We start from the raw sequence: 26,398 nt of genomic DNA on the forward strand, positions 1-26,398 counted from the left end.
ACATTAATGTAGACTGATGTTAGGAACATTAATGTAGACTGACGTTAGTAACATTAATGTAGACTGATGTTAGTAACATTAATGTAGACTGACGTTAGTAACATTAATGTAGACTGATGTTAGGAACATTAATGTAGACTGACGTTAGTAACATTAATGTAGACTGATGTTAGTAACATTAATGTAGACTGACGTTAGTAACATTAATGTAGACTGACGTTAGTAACATTAATGTAGACTGACGTTAGTAACATTAAAGTAGACTGATGTTAGTAACATTAATGTAGACTGACGTTAGTAACATTAATGTAGACTGATGTTAGGAACATTAATGTAGACTGACGTTAGTAACATTAATGTAGACTGATATTACTAACATTAATGTAGACTGATATTACTAACATTAATGTAGACTGATATTACTAACATTAATGTAGACTGATATTACTAACATTAATGTAGACTGATATTACTAACATTAATGTAGACTGACGTTAGTAACATTAATGTAGACTGATGTTAGGAACATTAATGTAGACTGACGTTAGTAACATTAATGTAGACTGATGTTAGGAACATTAATGTAGACTGACGTTAGTAACATTAATGTAGACTGATATTACTAACATTAATGTAGACTGATATTACTAACATTAATGTAGACTGATATTACTAACATTAATGTAGACTGATATTACTAACATTAATGTAGACTGATATTACTAACATTAATGTAGACTGACGTTAGTAACATTAATGTAGACTGATGTTAGGAACATTAATGTAGACTGACGTTAGTAACATTAATGTAGACTGATATTAGGAACATTAATGTAGACTGATATTACTAACATTAATGTAGACTGATATTACTAACATTAATGTAGACTGATATTACTAACATTAATGTAGACTGATATTACTAACATTAATGTAGACTGATATTACTAACATTAATGTAGACTGATATTACTAACATTAATGTAGACTGATATTACTAACATTAATGTAGACTGATATTACTAACATTAATGTAGACTGACGTTAGTAACATTAATGTAGACTGATGTTAGTAACATTAATGTAGACTGACGTTAGTAACATTAATGTAGACTGACGTTAGTAACATTAATGTAGACTGATGTTAGTAACATTAATGTAGACTGATGTTAGTAACATTAATGTAGACTGATGTTAGGAACATTAATGTAGACTGACGTTAGTAACATTAATGTAGACTGACGTTAGTAACATTAATGTAGACTGATGTTAGGAACATTAATGTAGACTGACGTTAGTAACATTAATGTAGACTGATGTTAGGAACATTAATGTAGACTGACGTTAGTAACATTAATGTAGACTGATGTTAGTAACATTAATGTAGACTGACGTTAGTAACATTAATGTAGACTGATGTTAGGAACATTAATGTAGACTGACGTTAGTAACATTAATGTAGACTGATGTTAGTAACATTAATGTAGACTGACGTTAGTAACATTAATGTAGACTGACGTTAGTAACATTAATGTAGACTGACGTTAGTAACATTAAAGTAGACTGACGTTAGTAACATTAATGTAGACTGACGTTAGTAACATTAATGTAGACTGACGTTAGGAACATTAATGTAGACTGACGTTAGGAACATTAATGTAGACTGACGTTAGTAACATTAATGTAGACTGACGTTAGTAACATTAATGTAGACTGACGTTAGTAACATTAAAGTAGACTGATGTTAGTAACATTAATGTAGACTGATGTTAGTAACATTAATGTAGACTGATGTTAGGAACATTAATGTAGACTGATATTACTAACATTAATGTAGACTGATGTTAGGAACATTAATGTAGACTGATGTTAGGAACATTAATGTAGACTGATGTTAGGAACATTAATGTAGACTGATGTTAGGAACATTAATGTAGACTGATGTTAGGAACATTAATGTAGACTGATGTTAGGAACATTAATGTAGACTGATGTTAGGAACATTAATGTAGACTGATGTTAGGAACATTAATGTAGACTGATGTTAGGAACATTAATGTAGACTGATGTTAGGAACATTAATGTATACTGATGTTAGGAACATTAATGTAGACTGATGTTAGGAACATTAATGTAGACTGATGTTAGGAACATTAATGTAGACTGATGTTAGGAACATTAATGTAGACTGATATTACTAACATTAATGTAGACTGATGTTAGGAACATTAATGTAGACTGATGTTAGGAACATTAATGTAGACTGATGTTAGGAACATTAATGTAGACTGATGTTAGGAACATTAATGTAGACTGATGTTAGGAACATTAATGAACATTAATGTAGACTGATGTTAGGAACATTAATGTAGACTGATGTTAGGAACATTAATGTAGACTGATGTTAGTAACATTAATGTAGACTGATGTTAGGAACATTAATGTAGACTGATGTTAGGAACATTAATGTAGACTGATATTACTAACATTAATGTAGACTGATGTTAGGAACATTAATGTAGACTGATGTTAGGAACATTAATGTAGACTGATGTTAGGAACATTAATGTAGACTGACGTTAGGAACATTAATGTAGACTGATGTTAGTAACATTCAAGTTTTTTTTCTATACAAATTGGGAAAGTCTGAAACCTGGAAAAATAAAACGGAGAAAACAGAATTTGGGAAATAACAAAACAGCATTTGGGTAAAAATCAATTGGATTTTATATAAATATGACCAACATAGAATAAGGACATTTCTTGAAGAAAATGTGTGTGCTTGCTTCTAAAAAGATTTGTACGGTAGTGGGAGATCTGTTCAGCTGAATAGAAGCTGAAGCAGTACAGTCAGAATGGGTGTAATTACTTCAGTGGACTGCTGTATATAGTATTTTAGCACATCAATTAGGAGAAATGATAGATCTATGCCTCTGATAAATTAACTTAGACTAAAACTCGTCTGGGACACGCTTTCAATGGTGCTGTCCCAACACCAATGTAGGGGGTGAAAGGTCGCTGGTTCTAATCCCAGAGCCGACTAGGTGAAAATCTGTCGATGTGCCCTTGAGCAAGGCACTTAACCCTAAATTGCTCCTGTAAGTCGCTAGAGCGTCTGCTAAATGACCCAAAAAAATTATTATAATAATAAGGGGGGTGGCCCAGACATGCTAGAGCTCCATTCACTTCAATACCAAAAGTCGAAAATCTCTTGGCGAGGTCGCTAGGTGTTGTACTAAGTTTGTTTAGTATTATTAGAAGGGGTACAACTTTTTTAAATCCGTTATACAGTTAATTCAATATGTATGGCCTAACGTTAGCTAACAGTATGAGATGGTAGTATGTGCAGCTCTGTGGAGTGTACGGCTTAAAGTGGTCCTATGGACAGGAACTCCGATCTCCGCTGCGGAGCTTTGCAGCTCCTTCAGGGTTTTCTTTGGTCTCTTTGTTGCCTCTCTGATTAATGCCCTCTTTGCCTGGTCCGTGAGTTTTGGTGGGCGGCCCTCTCTTGGCAGGTTAGTTTCTGATATTTTTTTTATAACCCAACCCTGCTCTGTACTTCTCCACAACTTTGTCCCTGACCTGTTTGGAGAGCTCCTTGGTCTTCATGGTGCCGCTTGCTTGGTGGTGCCCCTTGCTTAGTGGTGTTGCAGACTCTGGGGCCTTTCAGAACAGGTGTGTATATATACTGAGATCATGTGACACTTAGATTGCACACAGGTGGACTTTATTTAACTAATTATGTTGTTCTGAAGGGGCTTCATAGCAAAGTGGGTGAATACATATGCACGCACCACTTGTCCGTTATTTATTTTTTAGATTTTTTTTTAAACAAGTTATCTTTTTCATTTCACTTCACCAATTTGGACTATTTTGTGTATGTCCATTACATGAAATCCAAATAAAAATCTATTTAAATTACAGGTTGATATGCAACAAAATAGGAAAAACGTCAAGGGGGATGAATACTATTTAGTGCATCTCTTAAGATGGCTAGATGGGACAACCACATCACCGTCACAGTCAGTACGACTCTCCTCAATAAAGCAGCTGTCAGTGTCAGTAAGAAAATACACGTTTTAGGCCAAGAAAGGTACAACAGGAAGGTGTTTGTTTGATTGGTTTGTGTTTTGTTGTTGTGTTGAGATGATGAGCGCTGGTCGATTTGTGTCAAATCAAAGTTAGTGCAAGAATAATAATATAATAATATGCCATTTAGCAGACGCTTTTATCCAAAGCGACTTACAGTCATGCGTGCATACATTTTTTTTTTTTGTGTATGGGTGGTCCCGGGGATCGAACCCACTACCTTGGCGTTACAAGCGCCGTGCTCTACCAGCTGAGCTACAGAGGACCACAAAGGTGGGTACAACAGGAAGGTGTTAGTTTTATTGGTTTGTGTTTTGTTGTTGTGTTGAGATGATGAGCGCTGGTCGATTAGTGACCAGAGTAGGGTGCCAGTTTCCTACAGTGTGTTGTGTTGTTGTGTTGAGATGATGAGCGCTGGTCGATTTGTGACCAGAGTAGGGTGCCAGTTTCCTACAGTGTGTTCTCTGTCGTTTGGACACTCCATTCTGCAAGGCTCGTTAAACGTAGCAACAGATGTGTTAGCCTGTTTTACTAGCCTAGCTTAATGATTACAAGACTCCACCTTTACCTTACCAGAGTATATCATATACACTTACTGGGCATTTACTGGCCTTTTTAATAGTGACATATGTTATAACCTTTGGTCTGCATCCCAAATGGCACCCTGTTCCCTACGGGGCCCAGGTCTAAAGTAGTGCACTACATAGGGAACAGGGTGCCATTTGGCCAAGGTGAGGTGAAAGAGTAGCCAGGACACTAACTGCCTAGCTATGTGGTACAACAGATTAGATAGCATCACCTGAAGGTTGTTATCCTGTACAATCTGCACATGTGTCCCAAATTACACCGTATTCCCAATTTATATGTGCACTACTTTTGACCAGAGCTCTATTGGCCCTGGTCAAAAGCAGTGAACTACATAGGGAATAGGGTGGCATTTGGGACGCACGCTGCCAGGGGCGTTGATGGCTGGATCTCTCTGTGTGTGTTGCACAAGGCCAGTAAGACTGGTATGATTGGAGAAAGAGTGAAAACATCTCTCTCTCCCCAGGGGATGATTTATCATAGAGCGCGTCAGATCTAGAAGACCTTTACTGTGCGGACACTGGAAAGAAAATCACTATAGGACTTCATTCTGTCTTTCCCATACATCTCTCTCTCTCTCTCTCTCTCCCTGGCACCCAATCCAAGCAGTAAGTCTGTCGGTCAGTCCCAAATGGTACATTATTCCCTACGTAGTGCCCTACTTTTGACCAGGGCCCACCCTATTCCCTAACACATAGTGCACTACTTTTGACCATAACCCTATGGGCCTTGAGGAAAAATAGTGCACTATATAGGGAATAGGGTGCCTTTCTTTTCCATAGGTCTTTCTCTCTGGTGCTCAAGCCAAGCAGCCAGTCTGTGTTTGTATCCCAAATAGCACCCTATTCCCTATATAGTGCACCACTTTTGACGAGGGCCCACAGTGCTCTGGTCAAAAGTAGTGCACTATATAGGGAATAGGGTGCTATTTGGGATGCAGGGAGAACGTTCTTCTCTGAGTGCTTCCTGCCAGACCATAATATGAGCCTTAAATATTCCCTTGGCTGCTATGTGATCTGCTCCCTGGGTTTTTCTTCCACTGTGGAGAGTGTGTGTGTGTGTGTGTGTGTGTGTGTGTGTGTGTGTGTGTGGGGGGGCTAGCTGTATCTGGCTGTTCTCCCCAGCTGTCTGCTGCACTCACAGGGGATCAGATAGAGAGAGGGGCACAGTCACGTGCTGGAACAGACAACAGAGGGGCTGGGGGCTGGACTGGAGGGAGTAGAGGGGCTGGACTGGAGGGAGTAGAGGGGCTGGACTGGAGGGAGTAGAGGGGCTGGACTGGAGGGAGTAGAGGGGCTGGACTGGAGGGAGTAGAGGGGCTGGACTGGAGGGAGTAGAGGTGCTGGACTGGAGGGAGTAGAGGGGCTGGACTGGAGGGAGTAGAGGGGCTGGACTGGAGGGAGTAGAGGGGCTGGACTGGAGGGAGTAGAGGGGCTGGACTGGAGGGAGTAGAGGGGCTGGACTGGAGGGAGTAGAGGGGCTGGACTGGAGGGAGTAGAGGGGCTGGACTGGAGGGAGTAGAGGGGCTGGACTGGAGGGAGTAGAGGGGCTGGACTGGAGGGAGTAGAGGGACTGGACTGGAGGGAGTAGAGGGGGGAGGGAGGTAGGGAGAGGGGCTGGACTGGAGGGAGTAGAGGGGCTGGACTGGAGGGAGTAGAGGGGGAGGGAGGTAGGGAGAGGGGGTGGACTGGAGGAGGGAGAGGGGTGGACTGGAGGGAGTAGAGGGGGCTGGACTGGAGGGAGTAGAGGGGCTGGACTGGAGGGAGTAGAGGGGCTGGACTGGAGGGAGTAGAGGGGCTGGACTGGAGGGAGTAGAGGGGCTGGACTGGAGGGAGTAGAGGGGCTGGACTGGAGGGAGTAGAGGGGCTGGACTGGAGGGAGTAGAGGGGCTGGACTGGAGGGAGTAGAGGGGCTGGACTGGAGGGAGTAGAGGGGCTGGACTGGAGGGAGTAGAGGGGCTGGACTGGAGGGAGTAGAGGGGCTGGACTGGAGGGAGTAGAGGGGCTGGACTGGAGGGAGTAGAGGGACTGGACTGGAGGGAGTAGAGGGACTGGACTGGAGGGAGTAGAGGGGCTGGACTGGAGGGAGTAGAGGGGCTGGACTGGAGGGAGTAGAGGGGGAGGGAGGTAGGGAGAGGGGGTGGACTGGAGGGAGGGAGAGGGGTGGACTGGAGGGAGTAGAGGGGCTGGACTGGAGGGAGTAGAGGGGCTGGACTGGAGGGAGTAGAGGGGCTGGACTAGAGGGAGTAGAGGGGGGAGGGAGGTAGGGAGAGGGGGTGGACTGGAGGGAGGGAGAGGGGGTGGACTGGAGGGAGGGAGAGGGGGTGGACTGGAGGGAGTAGAGGGGCTGGACTGGAGGGAGTAGAGGGGCTGGACTGGAGGGAGTAGAGGGGCTGGACTGGAGGGAGTAGAGGGGCTGGACTGGAGGGAGTAGAGGGGCTGGACTGGAGGGAGTAGAGGGGCTGGACTGGAGGGAGTAGAAGGGCTGTACTGGAGGGAGTAGAGGGGCTGGACTGGAGGGAGGGAGAGGGGCTGGACTGGAGGGAGTAGAGGGGCTGGACTGGAGGGAGTAGAGGGGCTGGACTGGAGGGAGTAGAGGGGCTGGACTGGAGGGAGTAGAGGGGGTGGACTGGAGGGAGTAGAGGGGGTGGACTGGAGGGAGTAGAGGGGCTGGACTGGAGGGAGTAGAGGTGCTGGACTGGAGGGAGTAGAGGGGCTGGACTGGAGGGAGTAGAGGGGCTGGACTGGAGGGAGTAGAGGGGCTGGACTGGAGGGAGGGAGAGGGGGCTGGACTGGAGGGAGGAGAGAGGGGCTGGACTGGAGGGAGTAGAGGGGCTGGACTGGAGGGAGTAGAGGGGCTGGACTGGAGGGAGTAGAGGGGCTGGACTGGAGGGAGTAGAGGGGCTGGACTGGAGGGAGTAGAGGGGCTGGACTGGAGGGAGTAGAGGGGCTGGACTGGAGGGAGTAGAGGGGCTGGACTGGAGGGAGTAGAGGGGCTGGACTGGAGGGAGTAGAGGGGCTGGACTGGAGAGAGTAGAGGGGCTGGACTGGAGGGAGTAGAGGGGCTGGACTGGAGGGAGTAGAGGGGCTGGACTGGAGGGAGTAGAGGGGCTGGACTGGAGGGAGTAGAGGGGGGGGAGGTAGGGAGAGGGGTGGACTGGAGGGAGGAGAGGGGGTGGACTGGAGGGAGTAGAGGGGCTGGACTGGAGGGAGTAGAGGGGCTGGACTGGAGGGAGTAGAGGGGCTGGACTGGAGGGAGTAGAGGGGCTGGACTGGAGGGAGTAGAGGGGCTGGACTGGAGGGAGTAGAGGGGCTGGACTGGAGGGAGTAGAGGGGCTGGACTGGAGGGAGTAGAGGGGCTGGACTGGAGGGAGTAGAGGGGCTGGACTGGAGGGAGTAGAGGGGCTGGACTGGAGGGAGTAGAGGGACTGGACTGGAGGGAGTAGAGGGGCTGGACTGGAGGGAGTAGAAGGGGGAGGGAGGTAGGGAGAGGGGGTGGACTGGAGGGAGGGAGAGGGGGTGGACTGGAGGGAGTAGAGGGGCTGGACTGGAGGGAGTAGAGGGGCTGGACTGGAGGGAGTAGAGGGGCTGGACTAGAGGGAGTAGAGGGGGAGGGAGGTAGGGAGAGGGGTGGACTGGAGGGAGGGAGAGGGGGTGGACTGGAGGGAGGGAGAGGGGGTGGACTGGAGGGAGTAGAGGGGCTGGACTGGAGGGAGTAGAGGGGCTGGACTAGAGGGAGTAGAGGGGCTGGACTGGAGGGAGTAGAGGGGCTGGACTGGAGGGGCTGGACTGGAGGGAGTAGAGGGGCTGGACTGGAGGGAGTAGAGGGGCTGGACTGGAGGGAGTAGAGGGGCTGGACTGGAGGGAGTAGAGGGGCTGGACTGGAGGGAGTAGAGGGGCTGGACTGGAGGGAGTAGAGGGGCTGGACTGGAGGGAGTAGAGGGGCTGGACTGGAGGGAGTAGAGGGGCTGGACTGGAGGGAGTAGAGGGGCTGGACTGGAGGGAGTAGAGGGGCTGGACTGGAGGGAGTAGAGGGGCAGGACTGGAGGGAGTAGAGGGGCAGGACTGGAGGGAGTAGAGGGGCTGGACTGGAGGGAGTAGAGGGGCTGGACTGGAGGGAGTAGAGGGGCTGGACTGGAGGGAGTAGAGGGGCTGGACTGGAGGGGCTGGACTGGAGGGAGTAGAGGGGCTGGACTGGAGGGAGTAGAGGGGCTGGACTGGAGGGAGTAGAGGGGCTGGACTGGAGGGAGTAGAGGGGCTGGACTGGAGGGAGTAGAGGGGCTGGACTGGAGGGAGTAGAGGGGCTGGACTGGAGGGAGTAGAGGGGCTGGACTGGAGGGAGTAGAGGGGCTGGACTGGAGGGAGTAGAGGGGCTGGACTGGAGGGAGTAGAGGGGCTGGACTGGAGGGAGTAGAGGGGCTGGACTGGAGGGAGTAGAGGGGCTGGACTGGAGGGAGTAGAGGGGCTGGACTGGAGGGAGTAGAGGGGCTGGACTGGAGGGAGTAGAGGGGCTGGACTGGAGGGAGTAGAGGGGCTGGACTGGAGGGAGTAGAGGGGCTGGACTGGAGGGAGTAGAGGGGCTGGACTGGAGGGAGTAGAGGGGCTGGACTGGAGGGAGTAGAAGGGGGAGGGAGGTAGGGAGAGGGGGTGGACTGGAGGGAGGGAGAGGGGAGGGAGGGAGAGAGGAGGGAGGGAGGGAGGGAGGGGGGTGTACTGTAAAGAGAGAGGGAGGGAGCGACAGAGAGACCTTCCATAACAAAGCCATCACCTACAGAGAGATGAACCTGGAGAAGAGTCCCCTAAGCAAGCTGGTCCTGGGGCTCTGTTCACAAACACAAACAGACCCCACAGAGCCCCAGGACAGCAACACAACTAGACCCAACCAAGTCATGAGAAAACAAAAAGAGAATTACTTGACTTGACACATTGGAAAGAATTAACTAAAAATCAGAGCAAACTATAATGTTATTTGGCCCTAAACAGAGAGTACACAGTGGCAGAATACCTGACCACTGTGACTGACCCAAACTTAAGGAAAGCTTTGACTATGTACAGACTCAGTGAGCATTGCCTTGCTATTGAGAAAGGCCACCGTAGGCAGACCTGGCTCTCAAGAGAAGACCGGCTATGTGCACACTGCCCACAAAATGAGGTGGAAACTGAGCTGCACTTCCTAACCTCCTGCCAAATGTATGACCGTATTAGAGACACATATTTCCCTCAGATTACACAGAACAACAAAGAATTTGAAAACAAACCGAATTTTGATAAACTCCCTTATCTACTGGGTGAAAACACCACAGTGTGCCATCACAGCTGCAAGATTTGTGACCTGTTGCCACAAGAAAAGGGCAACCAGTGAAGAACAAACACCATTGTAAATACAACCCATATTTATGTTGATTTATTTTCCCATTTGTACTTTAACTATTTGCACATCGTTACAACACTGTATATATACATAATATGACATTTGAAATGTCTTTATTCTTTTGGAACATTTCTGAGTGTAATGTTTACTGTTAATATTTATTGTTTATTTCACTTTTGTTTACTATCTACTTCACTTGCTTTGGTAATGTTAACATACGTTTCCCATGCCAATAAAGCCCTTAAATTGAAATTGAATTGATAGGGAGAGACAGAGAGAGAGGGGGCAGGGGAGAAAGAAAGAAAGAGAGAGAGAGAGAGAGAGAGAGAGAGGGGAGGAGCACATTTCTGATGATCCCCCAGAGGACATTGTGGAGAGAGAGGGAGGAGTGGTGTGTGTGCCCATGCATGCATGTGTGTGTGTTGTTGTTAGAGAGTGTGACGATTGTTTTTCTCAGCCACATCACACTACTCTGTTGCGCTCTCTCTCTGTGGAGTAAGAAGCATCTCTGTATCTGAACAGAGGAGCACTTTACTGACATTCACCGCTAAACTTGTTGCTCTATCATAGAGTTTGACTTGTGAAGAGGAGGGAGGCAGCAGCTGAAGTAGGATTAGCCCAGTGTGGAGTGGCCAGCCAGCCAGCCAGCCAGCCAGCCAGCCAGCCAGCCCTGCCTGAGGTGGGAGAGGGCAGAGCAGCAGTGGGTCTGTCAGCTCCAGCGTGGTCGTATTGGGGTAAGTCTGTTACTGCCCACCTCCCATGTCTTCACCTGTCTCTGTCAGCTCCAGCGTGGTCGTATTGGGGTAAGTCTGTTACTGCTCACCTCCCATGTCTTCACCTGTCTCTGGAATTCAGCCTGTGGACTGTTTGTTTTAACTCAACGACTCTTGTTCTCGTGTTAGTCTGAAACAGAAAAATGAGGAGTATGTCTGTTGACCCTCCCACCCCTCTGTTACACCAGACAGACACCAAACAGAGAGCAAAGCTAACTCGCTATAAGGTTTTGGCTAGGGGTGGGGGGGTGGGGGGTCTGCTTGTATCTGATTGTTTTGAATCATTTAGTCTTGTTCTATGCTAGTCTGAAACAGAATAACTGTTTCTCTCTTCAGACATGTACATTGCTTTTGTAGTCTGTCTTTAGCTAATTAGCTTGTTGTAGTCTGTCTTTAGCTAATTAGCTTGTTGTAGTCTGACTAGCTAATTAGCTTGTTGTAGTCTGTCTTTAGCTAATTAGCTTGTTGTAGTCTGTCTTTAGCTAATTAGCTTGTTGTAGTCTGTCTTTAGCTAATTAGCTTGTTGTAGTCTGACTAGCTAATTAGCTTGTTGTAGTCTGTCTTTAGCTAATTAGCTTGTTGTAGTCTGTCTTTAGCTAATTAGCTTGTTGTAGTCTGTCTTTAGCTAATTAGCTTGTTGTAGTCTGACTAGCTAATTAGCTTGTTGTAGTCTGTCTTTAGCTAATTAGCTTGTTGTAGTCTGTCTTTAGCTAATTAGCTTGTTGTAGTCTGTCTTTAGCTAATTAGCTTGTTGTAGTCTGTCTTTAGCTAATTAGCTTGTTGTAGTCTGTCTTTAGCTAATTAGCTTGTTGTAGTCTGACTAGCTAATTAGCTTGTTGTAGTCTGACTAGCTAATTAGCTTGTTGTAGTCTGTCTTTAGCTAATTAGCTTGTTGTAGTCTGACTAGCTAATTAGCTTGTTGTAGTCTGTCTTTAGCTAATTAGCTTGTTGTAGTCTGACTAGCTAATTAGCTTGTTGTAGTCTGTCTTTAGCTAATTAGCTTGTTGTAGTCTGACTAGCTAATTAGCTTGTTGTAGTCTGACTAGCTAATTAGCTTGTTGTAGTCTGACTAGCTAATTAGCTTGTTGTAGTCTGACTAGCTAATTAGCTTGTTGTAGTCTGTCTTTAGCTAATTAGCTTGTTGTAGTCTGTCTTTAGCTAATTAGCTTGTTGTAGTCTGACTAGCTAATTAGCTTGTTGTAGTCTGACTAGCTAATTAGCTTGTTGTAGTCTGACTAGCTAATTAGCTTGTTGTAGTCTGTCTTTAGCTAATTAGCTTGTTGTAGTCTGACTAGCTAATTAGCTTGTTGTAGTCTGTCTTTAGCTAATTAGCTTGTTGTAGTCTGTCTTTAGCTAATTAGCTTGTTGTAGTCTGACTAGCTAATTAGCTTGTTGTAGTCTGTCTTTAGCTAATTAGCTTGTTGTAGTCTGTCTTTAGCTAATTAGCTTGTTGTAGTCTGACTAGCTAATTAGCTTGTTGTAGTCTGTCTTTAGCTAATTAGCTTGTTGTAGTCTGTCTTTAGCTAATTAGCTTGTTGTAGTCTGTCTTTAGCTAATTAGCTTGTTGTAGTCTGTCTTTAGCTAATTAGCTTGTTGTAGTCTGTCTTTAGCTAATTAGCTTGTTGTAGTCTGTCTTTAGCTAATTAGCTTGTTGTAGTCTGACTAGCTAATTAGCTTGTTGTAGTCTGTCTTTAGCTAATTAGCTTGTTGTAGTCTGACTAGCTAATTAGCTTGTTGTAGTCTGTCTTTAGCTAATTAGCTTGTTGTAGTCTGTCTTTAGCTAATTAGCTTGTTGTAGTCTGACTAGCTAATTAGCTTGTTGTAGTCTGTCTTTAGCTAATTAGCTTGTTGTAGTCTGTCTTTAGCTAATTAGCTTGTTGTAGTCTGACTAGCTAATTAGCTTGTTGTAGTCTGACTAGCTAATTAGCTTGTTGTAGTCTGTCTTTAGCTAATTAGCTTGTTGTAGTCTGTCTTTAGCTAATTAGCTTGTTGTAGTCTGACTAGCTAATTAGCTTGTTGTAGTCTGTCTTTAGCTAATTAGCTTGTTGTAGTCTGACTAGCTAATTAGCTTGTTGTAGTCTGTCTTTAGCTAATTAGCTTGTTGTAGTCTGTCTTTAGCTAATTAGCTTGTTGTAGTCTGACTAGCTAATTAGCTTGTTGTAGTCTGTCTTTAGCTAATTAGCTTGTTGTAGTCTGTCTTTAGCTAATTAGCTTGTTGTAGTCTGACTAGCTAATTAGCTTGTTGTAGTCTGTCTTTAGCTAATTAGCTTGTTGTAGTCTGTCTTTAGCTAATTAGCTTGTTGTAGTCTGACTAGCTAATTAGCTTGTTGTAGTCTGTCTTTAGCTAATTAGCTTGTTGTAGTCTGTCTTTAGATAATTAGCTTGTTGTAGTCTGACTAGCTAATTAGCTTGTTGTAGTCTGTCTTTAGATAATTAGCTTGTTGTAGTCTGTCTTTAGCTAATTAGCTTGTTGTAGTCTGTCTTTAGCTAATTAGCTTGTTGTAGTCTGTCTTTAGCTAATTAGCTTGTTGTAGTCTGACTAGCTAATTAGCTTGTTGTAGTCTGACTAGCTAATTAGCTTGTTGTAGTCTGACTAGCTAATTAGCTTGTTGTAGTCTGACTAGCTAATTAGCTTGTTGTAGTCTGTCTTTAGCTAATTAGCTTGTTGTAGTCTGTCTTTAGCTAATTAGCTTGTTGTAGTCTGTCTTTAGCTAATTAGCTTGTTGTAGTCTGACTAGCTAATTAGCTTGTTGTAGTCTGACTAGCTAATTAGCTTGTTGTAGTCTGACTAGCTAATTAGCTTGTTGTAGTCTGACTAGCTAATTAGCTTGTTGTAGTCTGACTAGCTAATTAGCTTGTTGTAGTCTGACTAGCTAATTAGCTTGTTGTAGTCTGTCTTTAGATAATTAGCTTGTTGTAGTCTGTCTTTAGCTAATTAGCTTGTTGTAGTCTGACTAGCTAATTAGCTTGTTGTAGTCTGTCTTTAGCTAATTAGCTTGTTGTAGTCTGTCTTTAGCTAATTAGCTTGTTGTAGTCTGACTAGCTAATTAGCTTGTTGTAGTCTGTCTTTAGCTAATTAGCTTGTTGTAGTCTGACTAGCTAATTAGCTTGTTGTAGTCTGTCTTTAGCTAATTAGCTTGTTGTAGTCTGTCTTTAGCTAATTAGCTTGTTGTAGTCTGACTAGCTAATTAGCTTGTTGTAGTCTGTCTTTAGCTAATTAGCTTGTTGTAGTCTGACTAGCTAATTAGCTTGTTGTAGTCTGTCTTTAGCTAATTAGCTTGTTGTAGTCTGACTAGCTAATTAGCTTGTTGTAGTCTGACTAGCTAATTAGCTTGTTGTAGTCTGACTAGCTAATTAGCTTGTTGTAGTCTGTCTTTAGCTAATTAGCTTGTTGTAGTCTGACTAGCTAATTAGCTTGTTGTAGTCTGTCTTTAGCTAATTAGCTTGTTGTAGTCTGACTAGCTAATTAGCTTGTTGTAGTCTGTCTTTAGCTAATTAGCTTGTTGTAGTCTGACTAGCTAATTAGCTTGTTGTAGTCTGACTAGCTAATTGGCTTGTTGTAGTCTGACTAGCTAATTAGCTTGTTGTAGTCTGACTAGCTAATTAGCTTGTTGTAGTCTGACTAGCTAATTAGCTTGTTGTAGTCTGACTAGCTAATTAGCTTGTTGTAGTCTGTCTTTAGCTAATTAGCTTGTTGTAGTCTGACTAGCTAATTAGCTTGTTGTAGTCTGTCTTTAGCTAATTAGCTTGTTGTAGTCTGTCTTTAGCTAATTAGCTTGTTGTAGTCTGACTAGCTAATTAGCTTGTTGTAGTCTGTCTTTAGCTAATTAGCTTGTTGTAGTCTGTCTTTAGCTAATTAGCTTGTTGTAGTCTGACTAGCTAATTAGCTTGTTGTAGTCTGTCTTTAGCTAATTAGCTTGTTGTAGTCTGACTAGCTAATTAGCTTGTTGTAGTCTGTCTTTAGTTAATTGGCTTGTTCCAGACATTGTCACGGTGGTTTTAACAGCAGGGATTACTCTACACTAAGACTTTCTTGTAATTTTAGACGCTGGACTTGTGGTCATTGTTCTTAATGTTGTAAATGACTTGAAGACAGTTACATGCTGACTAGACCGGCACGCGAGTGCGTCCACCCACACCAGACTCGATCAGGACACGCAGGTTGAAATATCAAAACCAAATTTGGGGACAGGTCGAAACACATGAAACACTCATGGACATTTAGCTAGCTAGCTTGCTGTTGCTAGCTCATTTGTCCTGGGATATAAACATTGGGTTGTTATTTTACCTGAAATGCACAAGGTCCTTTTTTCTGGATCTTTGTAGAATTTTTACCCATTTCGCGTCACACAAAATCATGTGTTCTCTACTCCGACACTTAATACACAGATAAAAGGGGAAACCTAGTTAGTTTCTAGTAATCGCTTCAGTCTTCTTCTTCTTCTTCTTCTTCTTCTTCTTCTTCTGTGGACTTTATGTGGCGGTTGGCAACCAACTTTAAGATGCATTACCACCACCAACTGGACTGGAGTGTGGACCTCAGTTGATCTTTCAATCACCCACGTGGGTAAATGCTCCTGTAAACCAATGAGGAGATGGGAGAGGCGGGACTTGCAGCGCGTCAAGCGTCAAAAATAGAATCAAGTTCTATTTCAGCGCCTGGCTACGCAGACGCTCGCGCACGCAACCCGGGCGGTGTGGTCAGTATGTTAGTTTTATTGGTATGAAAGTGGCCTGTGTTAAAGTCAGACTTAAAGTCAAGCTAACCTATAGTTTGTCAGTAATATTACAGTATCAGTCTTCCAGCCCGCTGAGAGGATGGATGCATCACGAGAGTGGCGTGTCGTTTTTAAATAGAAGTGTTGAGAATTTGTGCGCCGTGACCGTGTTGAAGTTCACACAACGTTAAACCCCCCCCCCCCCAGACACCCAGAGTGAGGGAGCGAGAGACACATGCCTGATGTTAGGGTTTGTCGAAGCGTGAGAGCTATAACTCACCCCTAGCAATGGGGCTGGGGCTGAGACTAGGGTATAGGGCTGGGGTTAGGGCTGGAGCTGAGACTAGGGTATAGGGATGGGGTTAGGGCTGGAGCTGAGACTAGGGTATAGGGATGGGGTTAGGGATGGAGCTGGGGTTAGGTGTTAGGGCTAGGGTTAGGGTTAGGGCTGAGACTAGGGTATAGGGCTGGGGCTGAGACTAGGGTATAGGGCTGGAGCTGAGACTAGGGTATAGGGCTGGGGTTAGGGCTGGAGCTGAGACTAGGGTATAGGGCTGGGGTTAGGGCTGGAGCTGAGACTAGGGTATAGGGCTGGGGTTAGGGCTGGAGCTGAGACTAGGGTATAGGGCTGGGGTTAGGGCTGGAGCTGGGGTTAGGGTATAGGGCTGGGGTTAGGGCTGGAGCTGAGACTAGGGTATAGGGCTGGGGTTAGGGTTAGGGCTGAGACTAGGGTATAGGGCTGGGGTTAGGGCTGAGACTAGGGTATAGGGCTGGGGTTAGGGCTGGAGCTGAGACTAGGGTATAGGGCTGGGGTTAGGGCTGAGACTAGGGTATAGGGCTGGGGTTAGGGCTGGAGCTGAGACTAGGGTATAGAGCTGGGGTTGGAGCTGAGACTAGGGTATAGGGCTGGGGTTAGGGTTAGGGCTGAGACTAGGGTATAGGGCTGGGGTTAGGGCTGAGACTAGGGTATAGGGCTGGGGTTAGGGCTGGAGCTGAGACTAGGGTATAGGGCTGGGGTTAGGGCTGGAGCTGGGGTTAGGGTATAGGGCTGGGGTTAGGGCTGGAGCTGAGACTAGGGTATAGGGCTAGGGTTAGGGCTGGAGCTGGGGTTAGGGTATAGGGCTGGGGTTAGGGCTGGAGCTGAGACTAGGGTATAGGGCTGGGGTTAGGGTTAGGGCTGAGACTAGGGTATAGGGCTGGGGTTAGGGCTGGGGCTGAGACTAGGGTAAAGGGCTGGGGTTAGGGATGGAGCTGAGACTAGGGTAAAGGGCTGGGGTTAGGGCTGAGACTAGGGTAAAGGGCTGGGGTTAGGGCTGAGACTAGGGTATAGGGCTGGGGTTAGGGCTGGAGCTGGGGTTAGGGTATAGGGCTGGGGTTAGGGCTGGAGCTGAGACTAGGGTATAGAGCTGGGGTTGGAGCTGAGACTAGGGTATAGGGCTGGGGTTAGGGCTGGAGCTGAGACTAGGGTATAGGGCTGGGGTTAGGGCTGGAGCTAAGACTAGGGTATAGGGCTGGGGTTAGGGTTAGGGCTGGGGCTGAGACTAGGGTATAGGGCTAGGGTTAGGGCTGGGGCTGAGACTAGGGTATAGGGCTGGGGTTAGGGCTGGGGCTGAGACTAGGGTATAGGGCTAGGGTTAGGGCTAAGTCTAGGGTATAGGGCTGGGGTTAGGGCTGGAGCTGAGACTAGGGTATAGGGCTGGGGTTAGGGCTGGGGCTGAGACTAGGGTATAGGGCTGGGGTTAGGGTTAGGGCTGGGGCTGAGACTAGGGTATAGGGCTGGGGTTAGGGCTGGAGCTGAGACTAGGGTATAGGGCTAGGGTTAGGGCTAAGTCTAGGGTATAGGGCTGGGGTTAGGGCTGGAGCTGAGACTAGGGTATAGGGCTGGGGTTAGGGTTGAGACTAGGGTATAGGGCTGGGGTTAGGGTTAGGGCTAAGTCTAGGGTATAGGGCTGGGGTTAGGGTTGAGACTAGGGTATAGGGCTGGGGTTAGGGTTAGGGCTAAGTCTAGGGTTAGGGCTGGGGTTAGGGCTGGAGCTAAGACTAGGGTATAGGGCTGGGGTTAGGGTTAGGGCTGGGGCTGAGACTAGGGTATAGGGCTAGGGTTAGGGCTGGGGCTGAGACTAGGGTATAGGGCTGGGGTTAGGGCTGGGGCTGAGACTAGGGTATAGGGCTGGGGTTAGGGCTAAGTCTAGGGTATAGGGCTGGGGTTAGGGCTGGAGCTGAGACTAGGGTATAGGGCGGGTTAGGGCTGGGGCTGAGACTAGGGTATAGGGCTGGGGTTAGGGTTAGGGCTGGGGCTGAGACTAGGGTATAGGGCTGGGGTTAGGGCTGGAGCTGAGACTAGGGTATAGGGCTGGGGTTAGGGCTGGGGCTGAGACTAGGGTATAGGGCTGGGGTTAGGGTTAGGGCTGGGGCTGAGACTAGGGTATAGGGCTGGGGTTAGGGCTGGAGCTGAGACTAGGGTATAGGGCTAGGGTTAGGGCTAAGTCTAGGGTATAGGGCTGGGGTTAGGGCTGGAGCTAAGACTAGGGTATAGGGCTGGGGTTAGGGTTGAGACTAGGGTATAGGGCTGGGGTTAGGGTTAGGGCTAAGTCTAGGGTATAGGGCTGGGGTTAGGGTTGAGACTAGGGTATAGGGCTGGGGTTAGGGTTAGGGCTAAGTCTAGGGTTAGGGCTGGGGTTAGGGCTGGAGCAGAGACTAGGGTATAGGGCTAGGGTTAGGGCTAAGTCTAGGGTATAGGGCTAGGGTTAGGGATGGAGCTGAGACTAGGGTATAGGGCTGGGGTTAGGGTTAGGGCTGGGGTTAGGGATGGAGCTGAGACTAGGGTATAGGGCTGGGGTTAGGGTTGGAGCTGAGACTAGGGTATAGGGCTGGGGTTAGGGCTGGGGCTGAGACTAGGGTATAGGGCTGGGGGTTAGGGTTAGGGCTGGGGTTAGGGATGGAGCTGAGACTAGGGTATAGGGCTGGGGTTAGGGTTGGAGCTGAGACTAGGGTATAGGGCTGGGGCTGAGACTAGGGTATAGGGCTGGGGTTAGGGCTGGGGCTGAGACTAGGGTTAGGGCTGGGGTTAGGGCTGGGGCTGAGACTAGGGTATAGGGCTGGGGTTAGGGCTGGAGCTGAGACTAGGGTATAGGGCTGGGGTTAGGGTTGAGACTAGGGTATAGGGCTGGGGTTAGGGCTGGAGCTGAGACTAGGGTATAGGGCTGGGGTTAGGGCTGGGGCTGAGACTAGGGTATAGGGCTGGGGTTAGGGCTGGGGAGGCTGAGACTAGGGTATAGGGCTGGGGTTAGGGCTGGAGCTGAGACTAGGGTATAGGGCTAGGGTTAGGGCTAAGTCTAGGGTATAGGGCTGGGGTTAGGGCTGGAGCTGAGACTAGGGTATAGGGCTGGGGTTAGGGCTGGAGCTGAGACTAGGGTATAGGGCTGGGGTTAGGGTTAGGGCTAAGTCTAGGGTATAGGGCTGGGGTTAGGGTTGAGACTAGGGTATAGGGCTGGGGTTAGGGTTAGGGCTAAGTCTAGGGTTAGGGCTGGGGTTAGGGCTGGAGCAGAGACTAGGGTATAGGGCTAGGGTTAGGGCTAAGTCTAGGGTATAGGGCTAGGGTTAGGGATGGAGCTGAGACTAGGGTATAGGGCTGGGGTTAGGGTTAGGGCTGGGGTTAGGGATGGAGCTGAGACTAGGGTATAGGGCTGGGGTTAGGGTTGGAGCTGAGACTAGGGTATAGGGCTGGGGTTAGGGCTGGGGCTGAGACTAGGGTATAGGGCTGGGGTTAGGGCTGGGGTTAGGGTTGAGACTAGGGTATAGGGCTGGGGTTAGGGCTTGAGCTGAGACTAGGGTATAGGGCTAGGGTTAGGGCTAAGTCTAGGGTATAGGGCTGGGGTTAGGGCTGGAGCTGAGACTAGGGTATAGGGCTGGGGTTAGGGTTGAGACTAGGGTATAGGGCTGGGGTTAGGGTTAGGGCTAAGTCTAGGGTATAGGGCTGGGGTTAGGGTTGAGACTAGGGTATAGGGCTGGGGTTAGGGTTAGGGCTAAGTCTAGGGTTAGGGCTGGGGTTAGGGATGGAGCTGAGACTAGGGTATAGGGCTGGGGTTAGGGTTGGAGCTGAGACTAGGGTATAGGGCTGGGGTTAGGGATGGAGCTGAGACTAGGGTAAAGGGCTGGGGTTAGGGCTGGAGCTGGGGTTAGGTGTTAGGGCTGGGTGTTAGGGCTGGGTGTTAGGGCTGGGTGTTAGGGCTAGGTGTTAGGGCTAGGTGTTAGGGCTAGGTGTTAGGGCTGGGTGTTAGGGCTAGGTGTTAGGGCTAGGTGTTAGGGCTAGGTGTTAGGGCTAGGTGTTAGGGCTAGGTGTTAGGGCTGGGTGTTAGGGCTGGGTGTTGGGCTAGGTGTTAGGGCTGGGTGTTAGGGCTGGGTGTTAGGGCTAGGGTGTTAGGGCTAGGTGTTAGGGCTAGGTGTTAGGGCTAGGTGTTAGGGCTAGGGTGTTAGGGCTGGGTGTTAGGGCTAGGTGTTAGGGCTGGGTGTTAGGGCTGGGTGTTAGGGCTAGGTGTTAGGGCTGGGTGTTAGGGCTGGGTGTTAGGGCTGGGTGTTAGGGCTAGGTGTTAGGGCTGGTGTTAGGGCTGGGTGTTATGGCTGGGTGTTAGGGCTGGGTGTTAGGGCTGAGTGTTAGGGCTGGGTGTTAGGGTTGGGTGTTAGGGCTGGGTGTTAGGGCTAGGGTGTTAGGGCTAGGTGTTAGGGCTGGGTGTTAGGGCTGGGTGTTAGGGCTAGGTGTTAGGGCTGGGTGTTAGGGCTAGGGTGTTAGGGCTGGGTGTTAGGGCTGGGTGTTAGGGCTGGGTGTTAGGGCTGGGTGTTAGGGCTAGGTGTTAGGGCTGGGTGTTAGGGTTAGGTGTTAGGTGTTAGGGCTGGGTGTTAGGGCTGGGTGTTAGGGCTAGGTGTTAGGGCTAGGTGTTAGGGCTAGGTGTTAGGGCTGGGTGCTAGGTGTTAGGGCTGGGTGTTAGGGCTGGGTGTTAGGGCTGGGTGTTAGGGCTGGGTGTTAGGGCTGGGGCTGGGTGTTAGGGCTAGGTGTTTGGGCTGGGGCTGGGGTTAGGGCTTAGGCTGATGGCAGGCTGATGTAATATGTAAAAGGCTGATGAAGGCAGGCTGAGCTAAGATGGATGGAGATGCCTTGGCCACTGCCTCTCTGGGTGCGTCTCAAATGGCACACTATTCCCTGTGCACTACTTTGGCGAGGGCCCGTTGAGCTCTGGTCAAAACTAGTGCACTATATAGGGTGCCATAGGGCGACAACCATCAAACGTGTGCTCTGTCTACCCCACCTGCGCTCACCTGCTCTGTCTAGACTGCCTCATTAATTACTGTTGGTGTCACGTTCTCTTGCATAATTCAACAAGCGTGTCACTAGCAGGATACCCTCGGATAAAACATCTCCACGCTTGGCTCTAGATTCCACCTATCTAAACATGCTTTCCATTGTTTGTGAGATCAGACATAATATCACTAGAATCGGAGTGTTCATTCTCAGAAGTTGCTTTCATTTCAGCGCATCTCATTTGGAAACATTTCAACCATATTAAATGATTACTTTTTTCATTTCTGTCATATCTTTAATCTGAGCCTAGAGGAATGTCTTTGTCTTCAGGCCTGGAGGGAAGCCAAAGTCATTCTGCTACCCAAGCGTGGTAAAGCAGCCTTTACTGGTTCTAACAGCAGACCTATCAGCTTGCTGCCAGCTCTTAGCAAACTGTTGGAAAAAATGGTGTTTGACCAAATACAATGCTGTTTCTCTGCAAACAAATTAACAACAGATTTTCAGCATGCTTATAGAGAAGGGCACTCAACATGTACTGCACTGACACAAATGACTGATGATTGGTTGAAAGAAATTGATAAGAAGATTGTGGGAGATTTCAGTGCAGCCTTTGACATTATTAATTATAACTGGTTGTTGAGAAAACATATGTTTTGTGGCTTTTCAACCTCTGCCATGTCGTGGATTCAGAGCTATCTATCTAATAGAACTCAGAGGGTTTTCTTTAATGGAAGCTTCTCTAATCTCAAACATGTAAAGTGTGGTGTACCGCAGGGCAGCTCTCTAGGCCCTCTACTCTTTTCTATTTTTACCAATGACCTGCAACTGGCATTAAACAAAGCATGTGTGTCCATGTATGCTGATGATTCAACCATATACACATCAGCAACCACAGCTAGTGAAGTCACCTGAAACCCTTAACAAAGAGTTGGAGTCTGTTTTGGAATGGGTGGCCAGTAATAAACTGGTCCTGAACATCTCTAAAACTAAGAGCATTGTATTTGGTACAAATCATTCCCTAAGTTCTAGACCTCAGCTGAATCTGGTAAGGAATGGTGTGGCTGTTGAACAAGTTGACGAGAGTAAATTACTTGGCGTTACCTTAGATTGTAAACTGTCATGGTCAAAACATTTCGATTCAATGGTTGTAAAGATGGGGAGAGGTCTGTCTAATCTGGATTATTGTCCAGTCGTGTGGTCAAGTGCTGCAAAGAAGGACCTAGTTAAGCTGCAGCTGGCCCAGAACAGAGCGGCACGTCTTGCTCTTCATTGTAATCCGAGAGATAATATTAATACTATGCATGCCAGTTTCTCTTGGCTAAGAGTTGAGGAAAGACTGACTTCATCACTTCCTCATTTTATCAGAAACATATGTTGAAAATTCCTAATTGTTTGCATAGTCAATTTACACACAGCTCTGACACACACACTTACCCCACCAGACATGCCACCAGGGGTCTTTTCTAGACCAAATTCCAGAAAGCGTACATTATCATATAGAGCCATTATTGCATGGAACTCCCTTCCATCTCATATTGCTCAAATAAACAGCAAACCTGGTTTCAAAAAACAGATAAAGCAACAGCTCACGACACAACGCCTCTCCCCTATTTGACCTAGATAGTTTGTGTGTATGTATTGATATGTAGGATACGAGATGTAGTTCTGTCCTTGAGCTGTTCTTGTCTATTAATGTTCTGTATTATGTCATGTTTCATGTTCTGTGTGGACCCCAGGAAGAGTAGCTGCTGCTTTCACAACAGCTAATGGAGATCCTAATAAAATACCAAAATACCAACATTTCCACAAAAATTAACACCCATCAAAATAAAGTTATATTTCTTCTCCATCTTGAGATGAAAGTGTTGATACGACGAAGCTTTAGCGTCCTTATAGATTCAACTGAAAGGCAATGTATTCCATTGATCTCATTTCATCCGTTACCGGGGTGTTTTTGACAGGTCATTACAAACATTTCCGCAGGTCGTAACGTTAAGGGGGGGGGGGGAACGACAGGCACAAACAAGAGTGTGAAAGAGTCGCAGGAGTAAAATGAAAGCAATCAATCCAGCGAGATTTATGTGACGAGTGGATTTTGCACCCCTCAAACACAGGAAATGCAAAAAAAGGAATGATCGTCAGGTGGGCGGGGGCATAGTTAGCAAGGCTCTCTCCCCGTCCATAGTAACTAACTCCTGGCTGCTGGACTGTGATTGTGCGAAGCCAAAATGTTATCCGCCCGCTGGACCTCCTAAGCCTAGTAGCCTATCCCCATCTCACCCCCCCGTCACCCCAAATCCCCAATCTAGCTTTGCTTGTGCAGTCTGTTCTTTGGCACCTAGCTGGAGTTCTGAATACATACACACACGCAAGTACACACACACACACCAGGGTTTCTGTTAACTGGTAATGGCTGGCTTTTGGCCGATTTTAAAATAAATGAAAAGACGATAAATAAAATTGTAGCTGGCCAAATTGTCCGGGGCTGCCCTGCTGCTGAGGAGAAAGTGAAAGTGAGAGAGGAGCCACTCTATCTCTCCTTTTCCGGGGGAAATAAATGCTCAGGGAGAAAGAAAAGTGTTCTGATTGTATAACATTTTAAAATCCAATTGCTGGGAACACACCGCTATCCTGTAGTCACAGATGGAGAGAGGATGTTCTATTTCTCCACTCAATGTTGAGCTCAATAGCAATTATTTTACAAACAAGGTAGGTAGGTAGGCTACAACTGCAACATTTACATTTATTTTTTACATTAAATGTACTGTTAGATTAATACTTGGCTACTAGCAGTGGGTAATTATCTTTAGAGTTAGTGATGCAGCTAATGTGTGTTGAGTTTCCACTTCCTCAGTTGGTGAATTAGCCCCAAATAAATCAGCCTATGAAATAAGAGCACATAAAGAACAACAATAACTAAACATTCTGCAGCCCTATTTTAACAGTAAAATATATCATCAACAGCATGACTGTCTGCAGCCCTATTTTAACAGTAAAATATAACATCAATAGCATGACTGTCTGCAGCCCTATTTTAACAGTAAAATATATCATCAATAGCATGACTGTCTGCAGTCCTATTTTAACAGTAACATATATCATCAATAGCATGAGTGTCTGCAGTCCTATTTTAACAGTAAAATATATCATCAATAGCATGACTGTCTGCAGCCCTATTTTAACAGTAAAATATATCATCAATAGCATGACTGTCTGCAGCCCTATTTTAACAGTAAAATATATCATCAATAGCATGACTGTCTGCAGCCCTATTTTAACAGTAAAATATATCATCAATAGCATGACTGTCTGCAGCCCTATTTTAACAGTAAAATATATCATCAATAGCGTGACTGTCTGCAGCCCTATTTTAACAGTAAAATATATCATCAATAGCGTGACTGTCTGCAGCCCTATTTTAACAGTAAAATATATCATCAATAGCATGACTGTCTGCAGCCCTATTTTAACAGTAAAATATATCATCAATAGCATGACTGTCTGCAGCCCTATTTTAACAGTAAAATATATAATCAATAGCATGACTGTCTGCAGCCCTATTTTAACAGTAAAATATATCATCAATAGCATGACTGTCTGCAGCCCTATTTTAACAGTAAAATATATCATCAATAGCGTGACTGTCTGCAGCCCTATTTTAACAGTAAAATATATCATCAATAGCGTGACGGTCTGCAGCCCTATTTTAACAGTAAAATATATCATCAATAGCATGACGGTCTGCAGCCCTATTTTAACAGTAAAATATATCATCAATAGCGTGACTGTCTGCAGCCCTATTTTAACAGTAAAATATATCATCAATAGCGTGACTGTCTGCAGCCCTATTTTAACAGTAAAATATATCATCAATAGCATGACTGTCTGCAGCCCTATTTTAACAGTAAAATATATCATCAATTTTATATCACCCTATTTTAACATCATACAGTGGACACCAAAGCCTACAGGTCTATTCATGCAATGCCCTGATGCATTTAGTGCTCAAATCTCTGACAGCTGAACCGTGACGTGGACAATTATTGTTTTTAGGAAAGTAAAAAACCAATAAAACAAGAGACTATAAAGTTTAGCATATGCTACACATGGAAACACAAGGAATAGTGTTTTTGTAATTATTTATAGGCTGTTTTAAGGGGCTCATTTGGCCAGTATCCCTTGTTTATTAATGGCATTAGCTGCATGGGTGGATGGCCTAATGGGTTATGCATATTACTCTCTCTCTCTCTCTCTCTCTCGCTCTCTCTGTCTCTTTCTCTCTCTCTCTCTGTCTCTCTCTCTCTCTCTCTCTCTCTCTCTCTCTCTCTCTCTCTCTCTCTCTCTCTCTCTCTCTCTCTCTCTCTCTCTCTCTCTGTCTCTCCTCTCTCTCTCTCTCTCTCTCTCTCTCTCTCTCTCTCTCTCTCTCTCTCTCTCTCTCTCTCTCTCTCTCTCTCTCTCTCTCCTCTCTCTCTCTCTCTCTCTCTCTCTCTCTCTCTCTCTCTCTCTCTCTCTCTCTCTCTCTCTCTCTCTCTCTCTCTCTCTCTCTCTCTCTCTCTCTCTCTCTCTCTCTCTCTCTCTCTCTCTCTCTCTCTCTCTCTCTCTCTCTCTCTCTCTCTCTCTCTCTCTCCGTCTAACCCAGTGTTAACCCCTTTCAACTAGTGGGAGAACAGACATAGCCTCTTTTAAAGCTCCAGAACTTGACGTCTTTTATTGAATGTCGAAGTGCTTAGGAAGTACAATAATGTGTGCATGTTTTGAAGGTCAGTCACCGTGTGGTACGTAGCCTATAACCTATGACTGCGTCCCAAATGGCACCTATTCCCTATATAGTGCACTACTTAGACCAGAGAATGCATATTCCCTATATAGTGCACTACTAGACCAGAGAATGGCACCCTATTCCCTATAACTACTTTAGACCAGAGAATGGCACCTCCATCATACTTAGACCAGAGAATGGCACCCTATTCCAGCATAAAGAGAATGGCACCCTATTCCCTATATAGTGCACTACATGGGGAGTATGGTCCCATTTGGGACGCAGCCTAAGAGTTTAAGTAGCTTCACGGGGTGCAGCTTAAACAGACGGACGAAATGATGATCTCAGTCTGTGTGATTTTATTCTGATTAGCTGCATTACAAAACTATGCATATAAACTGATAGGAAATAAATAACCTTTAGAAACCTTCAGGACTGTTTTGTTACTTCCAACTGACGGAGAAAATGATGATAGCAGTAATTGTTGCTAATTAGATGCACTATAAACTGAGTTCACGTAGGAAAGATATAACATTTACATTAAATGACTATAGCAGACGCTCTTATCCAGAGCGATTTACAGGAGCAATTAGGGTTAAGTGGGTTAAATCGACAGAATTTTCACCTAGTCGGCTCGGGGATTAGAACCAGCGACCTTTCGGTTACTGGCACAACGCTCTTAACCCCTAAGCTACCTGCCGCCCTCAGCTTTAGATTGGAATTCAGGGTCCATGTGCATAAAGTGTCTCAGAGTAGAAGGGCTGAACTAGGATCAGTTTTGCTTTTCTCTGAGAGATGCTTTATGAAG

At 46.3% G+C, this 26,398-nt stretch overlaps 1 long non-coding RNA gene across 1 annotated transcript in view; it reads left to right on the forward strand.

The window, feature by feature from the left end:
• LOC123482414 overlaps positions 1-11,032 on the forward strand; it is a 52,143-nt gene extending 41,111 nt beyond the window's left edge. The window contains exon 3 of the long non-coding RNA XR_006657700.1: positions 10,615-11,032. This is a non-coding gene — a long non-coding RNA (uncharacterized LOC123482414). The remainder of the gene's footprint in view (positions 1-10,614) is intronic.
• Positions 11,033-26,398: the final 15,366 nt, after the last annotated feature.

This window comes from Coregonus clupeaformis, chromosome 32 (assembly GCF_020615455.1).
Source record: "Coregonus clupeaformis isolate EN_2021a chromosome 32, ASM2061545v1, whole genome shotgun sequence".
In the NCBI taxonomy this organism is placed as follows: Eukaryota; Metazoa; Chordata; class Actinopteri; order Salmoniformes; family Salmonidae; genus Coregonus; species Coregonus clupeaformis.